We start from the raw sequence: 14,849 nt of genomic DNA, 5'->3' as shown, positions 1-14,849 counted from the left end.
GGGTAGATAGCTAGGGACATAGGGTGCAGGACGAAATTCATTCCTACCTATCTTTAAGGGTAGTAGAGAGGTTGTTCTCTTAAGTGTTGATCCTAAGTCTTGAACAAGGGGCCTCACCCTCTCAATGACCCGAGAGGGACTCAATTTGGTGATTGGATCACAAACTAACTGTTCATTAGAGAATCAGTGGGACTTAAGAAGCAAGCTATAATAATGAAGGTAAAACAGCATTCAACCCAATCGTCATTACGAACAACCTATGAAGGATCGACTTACTGATTACGGTTAAATCAAGTGGACAGAAATATATCTACAGTGAGGAGAGTGCAACTACTGAGTTATAGTGATATGTCTCCATAGTTAACGAATATTGATTAATTCAGTTTAAAGTGTTTAGCCAATTAATCTCAAATCGTTGAAGTTCATGATCTGTAGATCCATAATATCCTTCTACTAGCTTGTAAAAGATAAACCTTGGATTAGAATATTGAGTGAATTTGAAATGTTCAAATTCAATTTAGGGTTTGGATAATTATATTCAATATAATTAAAGTTTAAATTTATTGAATTTAAACGTACTTGGAGAGTTCAATATATTTAAATAATGATTTAAGTATTGATTACATGAGTAAGATTCATGTTTAAATTAGGTATTTTATTAATTTAATATTTGATATAATTAATTATTTTTTAAATTAATTATTTAAAATTAAATCCATTTTCAATTTTACAATTCAATTTTAGAAATTTAATTTGCATTTAATTTAATTTTGTTTAGAATTAAATTAAATTAAATAAGAAATAGAAAATTACTTTTGTAAGTGGATTTATCCAATTTTCATCTTCATATAGTCGATTTATCCAAAGATTAACACCTAGCCCACTTGTATAGTGTTATTAAAAGTGTCAAATGGCTGATTGTATGAGTTCTTGCATATTGAAGTTGAATATATACTTTAATTTTGATTAGCATGAATACTAGAGTGCTTGCTAAAAAACCTCTCCAAACTACTCAAATTCCCTTTCAATTTGGAGCTCCACCACCCAATCCAAGGCTGAGAATGGTAGAGAAGAAACTCTTGGTGGTCTAGAGATTGGAGGCCAATTTCGTGGAACTTGCAAGGATTTAGAGCAAATCTACAAAGGTAGTAAAATTGAAACCCTATTGTATGAAAACTATGAGTTTGCATGCTTATTACTCAAATTAATGGAATTAGAGTGCTTAATGATTATGTTTGCTTTTGTGTATTGCATGTTAACTCTAACATATTTCGTGGTCCGGCCTTATGAAAACATCTTTTGCATAGGATGCTCCCACTTGCATATCTCTACATGAATGACTTTGGGATCACGTTGTTTGTATCATATACAAAGTAGGTCGTATCAATGGTGTCCCCAAGATAAGGTACTCAACTCTATCCTTATACTTTTAGACCGTTTTGACTATATACTCAAACTTGATCCACTTTTATGTCTCTACATAAAGTTCAAGTATTCATGTTATAGTCAGGGGTTGATTAGTTTATTGGATTTAGACTTTTATAAGTGCAATTTATATGTTCAATAACAATATTATCGAATAAACCTCAATAACAACTTTATTGAAAATAAAATAAGTTTAAAAATTACAAACTGTGAGATTTAGGACATACAACCCAACACAAGCAGTTAACTATTTCTACTCAAATCGATTCATCAGATGCATTCAAGCAATAAACGTTTAAGCACACATCAAGCAAACTGAACTCACATACATGTGACTTAGCAGATTACAATTTAGTTCCACCCAATCCACTATGGATTTAGCTACTCAAGGAAAGTAAGAAAAAGTATGTGAAAATAGATGAATCATTATTGAATTAATATAAATGAAATATTTCTACAGAATCTCAGTTCAATCAAGACAAATAATGGAAGAAAATGCTAAATGAGAGAAAGGAAAGTGTCAAGTTGCTAGGGTCAATCTCTTGCTCCCTTTGGCTTCATTTTAGGTGCTTGTTGTTGTGACTAGGGTTAGGATGTGTTGAAGGTTGTCTCTCTTGAGCTCTAACTATGGCAGAACCTTCGTAATCGGCGGTAGAAATGGTGGTTGACTCCTCTTTTTCTTGCAGGCGGCTGGGGAACTAAATTTGTACGGAGATTCTTCTGCCTACTCCTAAGTATGAAGCGTCTAACTTTCTAATTTTTTTCAGGTAGGCAGCATCTCCTTTTATAGGCATTGGGCTTAGCAACTTATGATGTGATAGCATTAATTTCCATGCCTTGATGTAACCGCCTGCCATTTTGATCTGCTCTGGCACTGCTTGTCAGATTGCCCATAGTTCAAGTTGAGATTTGACGTTAAATGCACAAGCGAAATGTATCATCTTACGTCCGTTGGGTTCCAAAATATGCCTCCCACATTGGCTTCTCTACAACACCTAGGGGTGTTTGGCATACAATAAAAGCAAAGAGTTAAGTTGAGTTGAGTTGGTAATTATTACCGGGAGAATTAAATTATCTAAAGAATTACATTGTTTATGTTTGGTGTGCAGAGTTAAGTTTAGTTAGTAATTATTGTCTGTGTTTGAAGGCAGAGTTGAGTTGAGTTAAGTTGGGGTATATGGTATTGTTTTTGTAAATGAAATTGATTTTTCCTTCATGTTTTCTTTTTTTTTTTTCTATTATTGATTTTAATTTTCAACTATACACATATTTTCCTAACTTTTCTAAGATAAAAACGAAAAACTTCGAATTCTTTTTCATTCTCAAAACATAACAAATTCTCCACAAAGTATTCATATACATAACACAAAATTTTGAATTCAATTTTTCAAACACTGAAATAGAAGTGATTATTCCATTCAAAAATCCAACTTAATCATTAATTACCGTAAAAGTTAAAAATAACTGAAAGGATTAGTGCCATCAAATGAAATTATTGGCATTTTTTTAGATAGAAGGGGTAACACTTAAATGTTAATCTTAAAAAAAAAACCAAAATTTTACAACTTAAATCATAAAACCAACTATTAGATAGTCTTTTTTTACCAATTTGTGGGATATGGATTTACCTTTTTCTAAAACTAGTAAAATGATTTTAGAAATATTGATGTCTATTTTTTCTATTGTTATGTTGCAGCAGTGTAGAAACTATCTTTTATAAAATAAATAAATAAATAAATAAAAACTTGAGCCATAATTTTAAATTCCACTATTTCGTAAGAATTCTGTAATATTTGAAAACATCAAGCGATAGATTGTTTAAAACGTATCATTGAACATTTTTTTGGTGAAACAATAATAGGACATCATATGTAATATTTTTTAGATCTAAGAAATAAATGAAATAGAAGAATAATAATTAAATCTAAAATAACAGTCATAGAAAGAAAATCAAAAAAGGAAAAGGAGAAGTTGAAAAAGAAAATAGAAAATAAAACCTATATGAGCCAGATAGAGAAAGAAGAAAGAAAATGAGAAAGACGAACTAGAAGGTGAAAGAAGAGAGAAGATGAGAGAATGGGGTAAATGTGAAGAGACACATGAGAGAGAGAGAGAGATAACAAAGTAACTGAGAGAGGTGGGAGAATAATGAAAAGGCATGGGGAAACGGGTGAGAGTGAGAGTGATAAAATGGTAGGTAATTAAACCCACCGTTTTATTTTTAGCAGTGGTCATCGAAGATGGGCACACGAAGGTGGTAGTCAGGTATGCCACCGAAGTTGCTTGTGCGAAGGTGGTCATTGGAAATAGTTGCTAGAGTTGTTGTCAAAGATGGTTGATGGAGCTCGGAGTTCTTCGTCGAAGTTGGTCGTGCGAATGTGGAAGTTGGAGTTGTTTTGTACCAAAGTGGTTGTCGAAATTTGTTGTCATAGTGTCGTCAGAGGTGGTTGCCGGAGCTCGGAGTTGGTCGTTAGAGTTGGTCATCCGAAGATGGTCATCAGAGTATGTTGCCGAAGTGTGGTAGTGGTAATTGCCAACGGAGACCGATGGGTGGAACCATTAAAAACATTAGCGGGAAAGAGAATTAGGGAGAGTTAGGATGAGTTGATTGTCAAACATTGAGTTGGTAAAAAAATACCAACTCAACCCAATTCTCCTTGGGTTGTCAAACACCCTCTTAGTGAAATTCCACGATTCTCGCGTTATCAAGCGATTGTATTGAACGCATATATTTAATTTTATGTGTTTTTCTATTGAAAGGAATGCAAATTTATCACTATTTGACCCTAATTATAACTTTCAGAGAATAATAACTTGTATCTCTACAAGTTATCAACCTCTAGAAGTACCACTAATTCCTCTGATGAACAAACAGTTCATAGTCTAACTATAAACTAATCCCTCTCCGGCTAATGAGAGAGTAAGGTCTCATTAATCAAGACCTAGAATCAGCCCTTAAGGGAACAATTCATCTACTTACTTTAAAAGCAGAAAGAGTGAATTCCATATTAGCTGTGTTCTCAGCTCCCTACTTGGAAAAATCCCCAAAATGGTAGGCATAATGAGTCGATGAATCTAGCCACTCTCACCAATACAAATCAAAGAATCGCCCTCATAGATAGGAGTTCACAACTCACTCAGGATTAAAGTCGAGTTACCTATAGTCATCGTAGTGAAATGTAAGTCTCTTCGAGCAACGGTGTTATAAAGAGAGACTAACCATTTCGCAATTGAAAAGCACCTGAAAAGTACTTTTCTCGTCATTGAATTTGGAGCTAAAATTGCTAGTTTGCGCAATTTGACGAGGTTTATTGAGTTAATTTTAGAAAATCGAGTTACCAGAGCGAGTTGAATTTATTTGGATGAGAATTGGTGCAAATGTCTAAAAACAGGGGCTTTAGGACCATCCAATACAAAGAGAAGTGAAAAGAGCATGTTGAGCATTCGTTTAGTACTAAAAAAAGGGGAGCATAGGTTGTAGCATAGCTACGGTCCCATTACACTATAGACCTGAGAGCTTAAAGAAGCAGGGGAACGTTGCTACACTCCTTAGAGTGTAACGACGCTCTGCATTAAGGCATGCATCCATCACTACCAGCATTTATGCTGCGAGCGCTGCTATTAAACTAGTCCACTGTCAACATTTAAACAAAATCCAATTTTGTGAGATTTTGAGACCTAAATTGAGAAAGACCCTCTAAAAAACAAAGTATCGTTGAGATTGATCTAAAACTCAACTATGAAGGTTTGAGAGATCGAGGTCGTGAAAATCGTGTTACCTTTCTATCTTTCTTCCTTGCTATCTGTGACGATTTTTTGTGTTAGGTCTTTACTTCTTGTGAACATGTGTAGCTAAATCTCTCAATTCTAGGGTGTTTTTTTTTTTTTATGGATTCGATGGATTAGTTATCTGATGTTTGAATCAATTGTTTGATGATTGAATTTTAATTTCTCACGTGAATCTTTTTGTTTGACTGACCTTTGAACTAATACATTTTGGGCTAAATTTTCTGCTTGAGAAAGAGAGCCTTGGTTGGAACTGAGCAATTAAACTGTTATTCAATAATGCATGAGAATGATTAAAGGATAATAGGGGTTGGAAATGAAGAAACAATAATGCCGCATCATTGTAACATTGAGGAAGAAATTCAATTTGTTTTAATTATGCTAGAACGGGTTGAGCTTGAAAAAGGATACTCTGATCATAGACTTCTAGGCTCATTCGCTCTAAACAATTGATCCATATGTTAATAACTTATTCAAATTTCATAGTGAAACAATACCCTGGAATCATTATCTTGTTGAATTGTTAATCTTGCTTTTCTTGTTTAATTAGGCTTTAGAAACGAACTTCTTTTGTCGATTGTTGATAACTGGTAGAAATACAAGTTATTACAGCTCAAATTAGTAAAACAAGAGAGAAAGCGATGGTAAAATAGGCAATATCATGTATGAAAGCGCCAAATTAAAAGGAATTGTGATCGCTAATGCTCATCGCATAAAAGCAGTTAATTTGCCTTCTGCTGCAGGTACAATGCGATGGCTCATATGAAATTGCAATCCAAGGGCACAATGCGACAGCGTGCTTGAAGTTGCGATCATAAGTCATGCGATCGTGAGAAGTTTCACAAAAAGTGATCGCATAAAGACCTCCGATCAAGGTGACAACATAATAAATCATGATGGGACGTAAAGCTGATAACGGTCGATTTAAAATTTAGTTGACAAGCGTTAAAAACCATACTGTTGCAAGTACATTGATTCAATGACTTTTAAACGATGCAACAGAGTAGGGAAATTAATGTCGCTCGTCATTGCAATCATTGGTAAGAAGAGCTGCTTCATCTTGAAATCTATAAATACCTAATGGTACCAGAGAGAGATATATATACACATACACAAAGATGAAGAAAGAACAAGGAGAGGAGGCGAAGCCGAGAGAAATCGCTACCGGACAGATTGAGAGACTGCCAGAAAACAATACAAAGGAGAGAAGTCCAACCCTTGCGAAAGCAAGAATCCACAACTAGAACAAAGCTGAAGTGATAAAGAGTAGTGTAAAAGGCCACGGAAAGCAAGACATTGCTTACCTGGCTTGTTATTTCTCAATCCATTTGTTATTTTGTACTCAATACTTTATTTGTAGAAAATGGCAACTTCAATTTGATTTTTGTTCAGTTTCTCCACACCATGCATGAGTAACTAAATTTGTGAACGGGTTGAGAAGTACTTAGCTAGCATGACCTAAGCTACGCATTTTATGCGATCAACTTATCTTATGCAAGCGTCATTCATCATTTGGAAGTACTTGAAAGTAGTCTAAAGATAGAATCTTGGCTTGAGAGAGTTGGATTAGATCACATAAGCAAGAGTAGAAACTTAGAAATAAGTTGTATCTGTTATTTTCCATACACATCGCATGCGTCCTAGAAATAGAAGATGCGACATTTTGCTTTGAGAAATGTAGTACAAATATTTGTGTATAGCATGATCGCATAACTTGTACACAAACTTGGGAAATGTTAGCTAAGTCTCTTCTCAATCCCTTCATCACATACTTGTTATAACTCTATGCTTTCATCACTCCACGTTCAACTCCATCACATAGGAAAAATCTAAATCAAAACACCATCTACTTATTTTCACCACCATAATAGAATCAGATAGTCTATCGCATATCTATTTAGTAGCCCTGTGTTCAACCCTGGACTTACCAAGAACCTAAGAAGGCTTATACTTGGGCTTTGTTAGGAAAACTTTTATGATCATCGCACCAGAAATTAATGCATTAAGTTTTTGGCGTCATTGCTGGGGACTACGGTATAGATTGCGCTAACATCAAACCTCTTTGATCTTTGCAGCTTTCGACCTTTGTTGCATTTCCATTCCTTCGGTAAAGGAAGAAGCAAGCGTCACATGAGCGAAGGACACACTCCTAAGCCCAACTACGACCCAGAGATCGAAAGAACCTTTTACAAAAGACAGAAAAACAGACATAGACGACAAGGAAGAGTTCACAGAATAGCTGAACAACCTGAAGAACGAGCAGCAAATGAAAACAACATAATAGCAAATCCTATCCTACTGGCAAATGATCGCAATAGACCCATCCAGGACTATGCATCACCAAACTTGTATGATTTCTCCCCAAGAATCATGAGACCAGCATTGGATGGATCAAGGTTCGAGATGAAGCCAGTAATGTTACAAATAATATAAACAATAAGACAGTCTGGAGGATGGCGTGGTGAAGATCCGTATGCCCATCTACGAAGCTTCATTGAAATTTGTAACACGTTTGTGTTCCCTAATATTTCCCCAGAAGAGGTTCGACTCACGTTATTTCCATTTTCACTATGCGATAAAGTAAGAAAATGGGCTTACTCTCTCGAACCAGGAGAGATAACTTCATAGGAACAAGTTGTGGAGAAGTTTATGAAAGTATTTCCCTCCCACAAAGAATGCTAGAATAAGGAAATTGATCACCAATTTTGAACAAGAAGAAGATGAATCACTCAGTGACGCATGGGCGAGATTCAAGAGACTAGTGCACGACTGCCCACACAATGGATTGTCGGCTTGCCTCCAAATGGAGATTTTTTTATCATGGACTCAATTCTGCATTGCAGACAGCTGCCAATACGGCAACAGCAAACGGTCTGCTAAACAAAACATATGATGAGTTAAGGAACATTCTTAATCACATCTCGAAAAACCACGAAGATTGGCAAGAAAGGGATCAAAGAGCAAAACCCAAAGCAGGTAATACAAGTAATGGTGCCATCGCATCATTGCAAAATCAGATGAATGCGATGATAAATTTATTGCAAGGCATCACAATAAAAAAACTCCTGAACTTGAAGTGGGCAAGTCAATGCAATAGAACAAACAAGCACTAGTTGTGTTACATGTGAAGAACTGCATTCTGTTGAGAAATGTCCATGAAATCCCCAATCAATCTACTTTGTCAAAAACAATCCTTTTTCAAACACTTACAACCCGGGGTGGCGAAATCACCCTAATTTTGCTTGGGAAAACAACCAACAACAAGGCAGTCAACCTATGGCTCAGAGTTAAGGACCACCAGGATTTTTTCAAAGAACTAACGGACAACAGCAACTGATAACTTGTAGAAATACAAGTTATTATTGCCACCTTATCTAGATATTGCGGCCAAAAATTAGTGAATATGTGTCGATTGTATGAAAATTAGCCTAGATTTACAATAATTATAAATGATCGCAATTACACTCACTAACACCATAAAGATAGAAGACAAGTCGAATTTTACTCTGTTTTGCAGGAAACCAAGTCACCGCTTGCGCTCAAGGCTCATGAGAAATTGATCAATGCATCTTTGCCACATTGCGCCCGTCAATCAACAATGAAGACACGATTACCGTAATGACGGTGCAATGCGACAATCGATTCAGAGCTGTATTTCAACCACATGCGGTAATAAAGTCAACACCGCATGTGAACTCACGATCGAAAGATGCAGCTGAGCAACGCAAAAGCGGGGGATTGAGACATGTGTACAACTAACGGTTGTGCAGATTTGACGATCTGATTGCATAACAGAAGAAATAATATCCCTCCATTTTTGGAATTTTCATAACCAAAAAGTGGGGACCACAAGGCCGGAGTCAAATACCTGCACCTATAAATACCCCATAGATTTCAGAGAAATCTTATGCTACTGGATACGAGGCTAATTGTTGTTAAAGTGTTGAGAGAAAAGGTTGAGTTGAGTGCTTAAGTGAAGAAATCCGGGAAGAAGACGAGATAAGGCCGAGAGGTGAATCTCATATCTAATCTGCCAAATACCCGATCTAAAGCTCTATGCATAGATTTCTACTACCGGTTGAGCAAGCCTGAGAGGGAAGCTCATCCTATCATCAGATCCATCCAACCCGACAAGCAGATCTCCATCGAATTGGTGCCAAGACGTTGTGCTTGTTTGTATCTATTCTATCTCTTTCATCGTTGTATTTCACTTTCTCTTTATCTCTTCATTCACACACCATGTATCAAACGCTTAATAGACATATTAAATGTTTTAATAGTTTTCATATACCATTCTCTGTCTATTTCCGTTCCCCCATTAATCACTTTCTCCATGATGTCTTCTTAATTCCCCGATAATTAATATGAATTAAACAAGTACTCAATCTGTGTTAAAGAAATAAAATGCGTTTAGCTAAGGCATGTTGGACGCCATCTTCACCTGTGAGAGCAGAAGTGAAGATGCCATTCTGATCTATCGAGAGAGGGTCAGAAGAATGCGTTAACTAAAGCGAGTAGTACTTCCAGACATGGAAGCAACCTTGCATTCATTACGTTATTCTCTGTTTCACCACAGACGTGTGGGAGCACGGTCGATCACTGAAAGGTGTACGCCAAAAGAAGAGCGGAATAGTATTTATAGCTTCAACACAATTGAGAACTTGCGTTGTTTATATTATTTATCTTTCTCTTTCTATTTTGTTCATAAGACTTGCTGCTGCATTCCACGTTCTTTGCATAACCTTCACAGCCAGCCTTAACCCCAGCATCTTGTATCATGAAGCCTGTATCTTGTATCATCTAGCTTAGGTTTACTGAATTTTTATTTTATTATCGCATTTTTATCGTTTTACTTTATTTTATCGCAATTTAATATACTTACACAAAGCACCTTTTTAAAGATTGAAAAACCTGGTCACATATATCACGAACATACCACAATAACCTAAAACAGTCCCTGTGTTCGACCTCGGATCACTCCGAGAAACTTGCCGTGGAATTACACTTGGTTCTATCATAAGGAAACTTGTGACAACACATGACATACTACGTGAACAGTCATAATTAACGCATATCTAGAAGTAGTATCGCATCATTTCGAGCATAGAACATCATATACACCGCAGCGTTACAACAAGTTTAACAGCAAGCTAGCAGCTCTCAAACACCACCATCATTATCCCTGGAGAACTTGTTAAAGCAATACATCGAAAAGAATGAAACAGTCCTTCAAAACCAAGCCACATCCATCCGCAATTTAGAAGTTCAAATAGGATAAATTATGGGAGAGCTAAAGAACAGACCTCAAGGGAGATTGCCCAGCTCAATTGAGCTTCCACGCAATCCAGGGATTACAGGGAAAGAACACTGCCAAGCAGTCACCCTAAGAAGTGGAAAAGTGATGGCAGAAGTCAGGAAGGATTCTAGCAAGACCAATTCAAAGGAGAAACCTACGATTGAATCAAAGAAACCGTTGTCACAAACTGAGTCAAAGGAGCCCAAGACTATGGAACTTGAAGATGCAATCACCTCTAAGCCTCCAGACCATGGAACAATGAAAGTACAGCTACCTTTATTCCCTCAAAGACTGAAAAGAAGCAAAACGATGAAAGTCAGTATCATGACTTCTTGGAAATATTGAAAAAACAACACATCAATATTCCATTTATAGAAGTGATAGAGCAAATGTCGGTGTATGCCAAGTTTTTTAAGGATATTGTTTTGAAGAAGAGAAGCACAGGAAAATTTGCCACGATGGCATTAACACAAGAATCAAATACTATAATCCCACCAAAGATGCGCGACCCAGGCACCTTTACAATACCCTGCTCAATAGGAAGGATCTACATTGGTCAAGCATTATGCGATCTTGGGGCAAGCATAAACTTGATGCCCTTTTCAATCTTCAAAAAATTGAATGTAGGACAGCTAACACCCACAACGGTGACTCTCCAACTTGCAGATAGGTCCCTGGTACACCCTGAAGGAAAATTGAAAGATGTCTTGGTCACAAAAGACAAATTCATTCTACCTGTAGACATCATCATTCTAGATTATGAAGCGGATAAAGACATGCCAATCACATTGGGACGACCATTCTTATCCACTAGTCTTGCTCAAATAGATGTGCATAAAGGAGAAATCACAATGAGCATCAATGGAAAGAAGCTCAGGTTTAATATTATCAAGGTAATGAAGTTCCCAGAAGATGAAGGCTTGAACAAGCTTTCGTTGAAGATTGAGAATCCAAGGAAGAAAATTAAGAAAGAGAGGATGTGACAGCATCTTTAGAAACCTACCATGCAATAACAAAAACAGTGAACAATGAAAAAATGTTGAATTTGGATGAAGAAAGAAAAACACAGAAAGACTCCTTAGAGCAACCACCTACACTAGAGCTGAAAACTCTACCAAATCACTTGAAGTATGTTTTCCCTGGCCAGAATGAAACCTTGCCAGTAATCATATCCTCTGCGTTACCCAAAGAAAAAGAAACTGCACTGATCAGTATCCTAAAGAAATATATTAGAGCAATCATATGAACGCTCGCAGACATCAGAGGTATTAGTCTAACGTATTGCATGCATCACATTCGACTTGAAGAAAACCAAAAAGGCTTGAGAGAACATCAATGCAGACTGAACCCTGCGATGAAAGAAGTTGTTAAAAAATAAATCATCAAGTGGTTAGATGTCGGTATTATATACCCTATCGCTGATAGCACGTGGGTTAGCCCCATACAATGTGTTCCCAAGAAGGGTGGGATGACAGTAGTCCCTAACGCAAACAATGAGTTGATCCCCATGAGGACTGTCACAGGTTGGCAGATCTGTATGGACTACAGGAAACTCAACGCGGCGAAAAAAAAAGATCATTTCCCCTTACCTTTCATTGATCAAATGCTCGACCGACTAGCAAGGAATGACTATTTTTGTGTCCTTGATGGGTATGCAGGCTATAACCAGATTATGATCGCACCAGAGGATCAAGAAAAGACCATGTTCACCTGTCCATATGGAACGTTTGTCTTTCATCACATGCCTTTTGGACTATGCAATGCACCCAGCACGTTTCAAAGGTGTATGATGGCAATCTTCTCTGATTACCTTGAAGACTCAGTTGAAATCTTTATGGACGATTTCTCAGTCTATGGGCAAACATATGAAATTTGTTTGAAAAACTTGGAGAGGATATTGAAAAGATGTGAAGATACTGATCTGGTGCTGAACTAGGAAAAGTGTCATTTCATAGTTAAAGAAGGAATTATGCTTAGGCACAAGGTTTCAAAGAATGGGTTAGAGGTGGATAAAGCAAAGATTGAAGCCATAGAAAAACTTGCACCTCCAGCAAATGTAAAAGCTTTAAGGAGTTTCTTAGGACACACGGGGTTCTATAGAAGATTTGTGAAGGACTTCTCCAAAATAGCTCGACCGTTGAATGCGTTGCTGGAAGCTGATAAACCTTTTGACTTTGATCCACACTGCCTCACTGCATTCAAAGCACTAAAGGATGTCTTAACTACATTGCTAATTTTGATCGCACCCAATTGGGCGAAGCCATTCAAGCTGATGTACGATGCCATCGAATATGCGATGGGGGCAGTTTTGGCACAAAAAGTAAAGACAATGTTACACCCCATCGCATATGCAAGAAGAACATTGAAATCTACGCAGACGAATTACACCACCACAGAGAAGGAACTTTTGGTGGTAATTTTTGCGATTGAAAAATCCAGACCTTTCTTGTTGGTATAAAAAGTTGTAGTCCACATCGACCACTTGGCAATAAGATATTTAATGACCAAAAAAGATGTGAAGCTGAGACTAATCTGATGGGTTCTTCTACTCCAAGAATTTAATATGGAGATAATCGACTGCAAGGGAATAGAGAACTAGGTCGCTGACCATTTATCGAGGTTAGAGAATCCGGAAGTGGATGCATCCAGTTGAAGGTGAACGTATCATTCCCAGACGAGCAATTGCTTAAGGTTGAAGAACTACCCTAGTATGCAGATATTGTCAACTTCTTGGTCTGCAAACAATTTCCAGAAAATTACACATTCCATCAAAAGAAGCGGCTCATTCATGAATGCAAATTCTACTACTGGGATGAGTCAAATCTTTACAAAAGGGGACCAGACCAGATATTGAGATTCTGTGTTCAAGAGATTGCTTTTCAGCGCATACTTTTTCAATGTCATGAATCACCCTATGGAGGGCATTTCGGGGGACAGCACACAACGGCAAAAGTTTTGCAAAGCGTGTATTATTGGCCAACTCTATTTAAGGACGCACGAGAATATTCTATGAAATGTGATAAGTGCCAACGCACTGGAAATATTTTAGAAAAAAATGCAATGCCAATGAACATCATATTGGAAGTGGAACTATTCGATGTTTGAGGTATAGATTTCATGGGACCATTTCCATCGTCAAATGGTCATAAATACATTTTGTTGGCCGTCAACTATGTTTCCAAATGGATTGAAGCGGTTTCATGCGTTGCAAACGATGCGGCAACAGTCTCCAAGTTCTTACAGAGAAACATCTTTACTCGTTTTGGCACTCCACGTGCCATAATAAGTGACGAACCCACTTTGTGAATTGTATCATTAACAAACTGCTGATCAAATACAATGTCCACCATAAGATCACCACCACATATCACCCCTAGACAAACGGACAAGTCGAGGTTTCTAACAGAGAAATCAAGTCGATTTTAGAGAAGGTGTTGAATCCATCGCGGAAGGATTGGGCCATGAAGCTTGATGATGCATTGTGGGCATATAGGACTGCTTATAAGACACCCATAGGCATGTCACTGTATGCATTCGTATTTGGAAAGGCTTGTCATCTACCACTGGAACTAGAGTATAAGGCAATGTGGGCAGTTAAGAAGCTTAACTTTGATCTTAAAGCTGCAGGGGAAGAGAAAAAACTTCAACTGCTAGAGCTGGACGAATGGAGATCACAGGCATATGAAAATACCAAAATTTACAAAGAACGCACGAAGCGATGGCATGACAAGCGTCTTTGTGAAAAAATCTCCAAGCAGGTCAGAAGGTATTACTGTTCAATTCTATGTTGCGACGTTTTCCAGAAAAATTGAAATCGCATTGGTCCGGGCCATTCATAATTAAAAAAGTATTCCCGCATGGAGCGGTAGAATTGACAAACGAAGATGGGACCAATGCATTTAAGGTAAATGGACAAAGAGTTAAGATGTATCATAGAGGAGATTTCCAACGCAAGAAAACCTCCGTGGACTTGGGGAAGCCAGAATAAAGAAGAAACATTTAGTCCCTGCATTGATAAGCGACACACATTCATCAGGGACGAAGTATATCCTTTTTTAGTATCCTTTTGTTATTTTTCTTTCATGAATCTATCTTGATTTTTGCATAGTTTCTGCTCTTTATAATTGCCAACTCTTTCTTTCATACTTTTTATCCTCTTGATATTTATCACACTGATTGTAGTAAACGATTGTGATGGAGCAATGCAATAACCTTAAAACACGCGACTGGTTCGATTAGCCCATCGCAATCAAAGAATCAGCCCACCACAGGAAAGGATGCGATCAAAGTGATGCGGGCGGAAAAATTAAATTTGGGGGTTATATCCTTCCTTGCCTCATCT

The 14,849-nt window shown here is 37.2% G+C and overlaps 1 non-coding gene across 1 annotated transcript; it reads right to left on the bottom strand.

The window, feature by feature from the left end:
• Positions 1-7,891: 7,891 nt before the first annotated feature.
• On the bottom strand, positions 7,892-7,998 carry LOC120070095 (small nucleolar RNA R71). Its single transcript, XR_005479787.1, has one exon. It is a non-coding gene; the product is annotated as a small nucleolar RNA R71 (small nucleolar RNA).
• Between the last annotated feature and the right edge of the window lie 6,851 nt (positions 7,999-14,849).

The sequence above is a fragment of the Benincasa hispida genome, chromosome 9 (genome assembly GCF_027475165.1).
Source record: "Benincasa hispida cultivar pf3 chromosome 9, pf3_genome.v1.1, whole genome shotgun sequence".
Classification (NCBI taxonomy): domain Eukaryota; kingdom Viridiplantae; phylum Streptophyta; class Magnoliopsida; order Cucurbitales; family Cucurbitaceae; genus Benincasa; species Benincasa hispida.
Note: the sequence above shows the minus strand (reverse complement) of the source record. Positions and strands in the feature narration are given on the sequence as shown.